This window comes from Canis aureus, chromosome 30, assembly GCF_053574225.1.
Source record: "Canis aureus isolate CA01 chromosome 30, VMU_Caureus_v.1.0, whole genome shotgun sequence".
Lineage (NCBI taxonomy): Eukaryota > Metazoa > Chordata > Mammalia > Carnivora > Canidae > Canis > Canis aureus.
In genome coordinates this window covers 20,278,985-20,284,632 of record NC_135640.1, presented here as the reverse complement: position 1 = coordinate 20,284,632, position 5,648 = coordinate 20,278,985, and positions in this window count along the sequence as shown.

Sequence of the window (5,648 nt, the reverse complement as noted above, 5' to 3'; positions counted from 1 at the left end):
ATTGAGCAGGGAACCCAACCCAGAATTCCATCCCAGCACCCTGGGATCATGACCTGAGCTGAAGGCAGGCACTTAACTGACTGAGCCACCCAGCCCCCCTAGAATCTATTTTAAATATAACAATTGTATAAAGAGAAATAAAATTTAAATCAAATAACTTCATCCAGGAACATAGAGCAACTAGTGAACCAGAATCATGATTAAGAGATATAATTTAGAACAAGGACTGGAATCTTTGTGTATAAATTACTTATTACAGTGTAACAAATTATCACCTTACTTAATGACTTGATATTTGGAAGGGAAAACCCTCAATTATTCCTTTTGAGAACTGTCTCTACAGTTCTTTGTACTTGGCAGTTCCTTATAGAATTAGAATGCTTTTCATTTTTTAAGGTAATCTAATTTTTTCTCCCCCTATTTTGTTTGACCTGTTTATGCATGTGTGTGTGTATGTCTATAAGTGCTTACCTTTCTTGTGTGTTTTGAAATTTTTATGTGAAAGTTCACTGTCTTCTAGGATCTTCTTCCAGAGATGTTTGTTCATATAGGGTATAAACATTGTCTAGGAGTTGACTTTTTATTGTTCACAGTTTTTAGCTAGTCTCACAAGCAGCGAGGATCTGGGCTCTGAATTGTACAAAGATTTCATTTCCAGGCTTATATAAACAAAGAGCCAACATCCAGTCTTGGATTTTGTAGTTACTGGTTTTACTTAAAATTATGAGCCACTTCATATCCAAATTTAAGCATGGAGGAGTAATTATCTCTACCAAGATGGAAACAAGTTCACAGATTCTTTATTAGGATTACTAAATTGGACCACAATAATTTTCTATTTTGTGAGCTGTAATGTTTTATATTCAACTCTTCATGGACTTTCCTTCCATTTATAGACCACAAAGATGTTTGCTTCTTGTACTCATCTATATTTGTCTATCTTTTATCTATCTATCAATTGGTCAATCTCCTAACTTTTTAAGGCATCTCCTCTCCAGAAGATAGAGATATTATTTTCTTAAGAAGTTTCATAAAAGAACTTATATAAAGAAGTCACTTGAGGTAAGTGAGCATTCAGTCATTATTCTGATAAATATTTGTGGGCTCACATGGTCTAGGTGTGGGGATTAAAATACTAGAAAATCTCTTGCCTATCCTACTATTTTCAACAGCATGAATGGACCTTGAGGATATTAAGCTAAGTGTATTAAGCAGATAGAGAAAGGCAAATGTTGTATAGTATCACTTATATATAGAATCTAACAAGCTGAACTCAAATCAGTGAGACTACAATGCTATTTACCAAGAGCTTGGGGTGGGTGGAGGAAATGAGATGTTGGTCAAAGGGTATAAACTTCTAATTATAAAACGAGGCAGCTTGGGGGATCTAATGCATATATCATATATGTATAATACATATAATGTGTGTATGAGATATACAATTGTTATATTGAGATATGAGATATAATATATATATATCTGAAAAAAAGAAAATTTCTTTACTTAAGGTTTTTTTCAGTTTTACTTTTCCAGACCTAAATAGTGGTTTTCCAATGCATTTTTAGGTAACAAAGTCTGTTGAGAAGAATAAAAATTACTGTACCTCAAAAGGTGGCTAAGCTAGGATATTTCAAATAACTGATTGAATATTGTGGGTTTTTTTTGTTTGTTTTCTCCTTTTTTTCATATAATGGAGGTCAGCTAATGGGCATACTAATCAGGAGTTTAACAAAAGCTATTTCAGATAGTTTGGATAAAGCATCATCAGAATTTTTTGTTTCTTAGAAAACTCAATATTTTTTCGAGGAGCTAGCACAGTTGTTACCTTAAAAATCCTCTCAAATATATTTGTTACATTCTGAGTCATAGTGAATTATTAGCGTCATGTAAACATTTTTCAATGAAAATTAAGTTATAGGGTTATATGTTACTCAATTAAGTTATACAATTAAATTATAGGGCTATATGTTACTCATTATAAATAGCTTAATGATAAAAATGGAAGAAAAAGGTTGAGTGTATTATACTTTAAAGTGCCTCATGGATGGCCGCCAACATATTCACATTCCATTTCTATAGAGTGTAGTGGAATAATTTAATGAAACCTATAAATGTTACAAAATAATTTTCATGAGAAAATATATCTAATATGCTGATATCCAAATTAGAAATGATAGCATAGAATATTCTAATTTAATAAATGCTTAGCAAGTTCATGAACTTGAATAAATTCATTTTGAATCTAAAAATATAGAATGTAAGGTGAAAATGGTATGATTATTCCTCAGGAGTAGGATATGTTTTCCTATCCTTTTCTCACAATATTAAACTTATATATATTATAAAATGCTTACCAAAATATAAACTCAAATGCCAACATGGGAAATATTTTCAATTCATAAAATTATAAAGGAGATAATTTATTTAATAAAAAATAAATAATAAAATTTAGGTCAGAAAAAAATGTCAATAATCCAAATGAAAATGAGAAAAAAACAGAAACCACTTTTTCACACCCAAAAAGACAAGGAAAATTAAACATATAAATAAATGCCCAGCCTCAATGGTAATCTATGAATTGTTGAATCCAAATTCAATGAAATAATAGATATTAAGAATTTTAATACTCCCTGATGGTGAGTGATTTTGAGCATCTTTTGTGTGTGTTGGCCATCTAGACATCTTCTTTGGAGGAATGTCTTTGTTTCTTCTGACCATTTTTAATTGAATTGTTTGTTTTTTATTTTTATTTTTTTAAAGATTTTATTTATTCATAAGAGATAAAGAGGGAGAGAGAAGTAGAGACACAGGCAGAGGGAGAAGCAGGCTCCATGCAGGGAGCCTGATGTGGGACTCGATCCCGGGACTCCAGGATTACACCCTGGGCCAAAGGCAGGTGCTAAACCACTGAGCCACCCAGGGATCCCCATAATTGTTTGTTTTTTTGAGGGGATTGATTTGTATAAGTTCTTTATATATTTTAGATACTAACCCTTTATCAGATATGTCATTTGCAAATATCTTCTTCCATTAAGTAGGTTGAAATTTAGTTTTGTTGATTGTTTCTTTTGTTGTGCATAAGCTTTTTATTTTGATGAAGTCCCTGTAGTTTATTTTTACTTTTGTTTCCCTTATCTTGGGAGATATATCTAGAGAGACATTGCTCAGCATCAGTCATCATTAGAGAATGTAAATTAAAAAAAAAAAAAGTACAGTGAAATATCACTTCACACCTGTCATAATGGCTAAAATAAAATACACAAGAGTCAATAAGTATTGGCAAAGATGTGGAGCAAGAGGAAGTATCTTGCATTTTTAGTGGGGAATACAAACTGGTGTAGCCACTGTGGAAAACACTAGAGAAGTTTTTCAAAAAATTAAAAATAGAGATACCATGATGTGATCCAGAGATTCTACTACTATTTACCCAAAGAATTCAAAAATACCTATGGAAAAATATATATGCTTCCCTGTGTTTGTTGTAGCATTATTTGCAGTCACCAAATATAGAACCAGACCAAGTGTTCATTGATAGATGAATGGTATATCAGGTATTATATCAGGTATATCAGGTATTATATATATCAGGTATTATATATAGGTATATAATGGAATATTGGAATATGGAATGGAATATTATTCAGCCATAAAAAAGAATGAAATCTTGAGATTTGCAATGAGATGGCTAGAGCTAGACAGTGTAATGCTAAATGAATTAAGTCAGTAAGAGAAAAACAAATACCACATGATTTTACTCATATGTAGAATTTAAGAAACAAAACAAATGAGCAGATAAAAAAGAGAGAGAGAGAGAGAGAGAGAGAGAGAGAGAGATTGAAGCCAAGAAACAGACTGTTAACAATAGAGTAGAAATTGATGGTTACCAGAGAGGAGATAGTGGGGGGATGGGTTAAATAGGTGATGGGGTGCACCTGTAGTCATGAGCACTGGACAATGTATGGGATTGCCAAATCACTATATTGTACACCCAAAACTAAGACAACACTGTATGTTAACTATACTATAATTTAAATAAAAACACAAGACAAGCCTAGCTTACACAGAAAGTACCTTACTTTTTCTGCAGTTTCTGAACATTGATGAATAAAATAGAATTATGTTTTCTAGAATATAATTTTATTACTGTTGAAGTAAAGCTGGTTATTTTAAGTTGACACAAAAGTCAAATAGACTTGCTAGCTGATATATATATATATATATAATATTATATATATTATAATATATATAATATAATATATAATATTATATTACATATAATATAATTATATGTATATTATATATTACCCACTATATATAATGTATAATATCTTTATCCATTCATCAATTGATGGACACTTGGGCTTTTTCCATACCTTGGCTGTTGTAAATAATGCTGCTATAAACATAGGATGCATGTCTCCCTTTGAAGTAATGTTTTTGTGTTCTTTAGGTAAATACCCAGTAGTCAATTGCTGGATCATAGGGCAGTTCTATTTTTAACTTTCTGAGGAACCTCCATACTCTGTTCCACATTGTCTGCACCACTTCTCATTTTTACCAACAGTGCACAAGGGTTCCTTTTTCTCCACATCCTTGCCAACACTTGTTGTTTCTTGTGTTTTTTATTTTAGCCATTTTGACAGGTGAGATGATATCTCATTTTTGATTTGCATTGATATCTCATTTGATTTGCATTTCCCTGGTGATAAGTCATGATGAGCATCTTTTCATGTGTCTTTTGGCAATCTCGATGTCTTTTTTGAAGAAATGTCTATTCATGTCTTCGGCCCATTATTAATTGGATTTTTGTTTGTTTTTTAGTGTTGAGTTTTATAAGTTATTTATATATTTTAGATACTGACCCTTTTATCAAATACCTCATTTGCAAATATCTTCTTCCAAACGCAGGTTTTCTGTTAGTTTTGTTGATTGTTTCCTTTGTTGTGCAGAAGTATTTTATTTTGATGTATTCCCAACAGTTTACTTTTGTTTTTGTTTCCCTTGCATCAGGGGACCAATCTAGAAAAAAAGTTGCTATGGCTGATGTTAGAGATGTTACTGCCTGTAATCTCTTCTTGAGTGAAACTTTTATAGATTCACATTTAGGTGTTCAATCCATTTTGAATTTACTTTTCTGTATAGTGTAAAAGAGTCTTATAAATGAAAAAAAAATCATTCTTTTGCATGTTGCTGTCCAGTTTTCTCAGTACCATTAACGAAACTTTTTCCCATTGGGTATTCTTTCTTTTTTCAAAGACTACTGATTATGTAATTCTGGGTTCTCTTCTGAGTTTTCTATTCTGTCTATCGTCCTATTTTTGTTCCAGTACCATACTGTCTTGATGACGACAGCTTTGTAATATAAATTAAAGTCCAGAATTGTGATGCATTCAGCTATTCTTTTCTTTTTCGCAGCTGTTTTGGCTATTTCGAGTGTTTTGTGGTTTCATACAAGTTTTAGGATTGTTTGTTCTAGTTCTGTGAAAAACGCTGTTGATATATTGATAGGGATTATATTAATTACATCTATAGATTGCTTTGACTGGTACATTTGAACAATATTTATTCTTCCAGTCCATAAGCATGGAATGTCTTTCCATTTCTTTGTGTCATCTTCAATTTCTTTCATCAGTGTTTTATACTTTTCA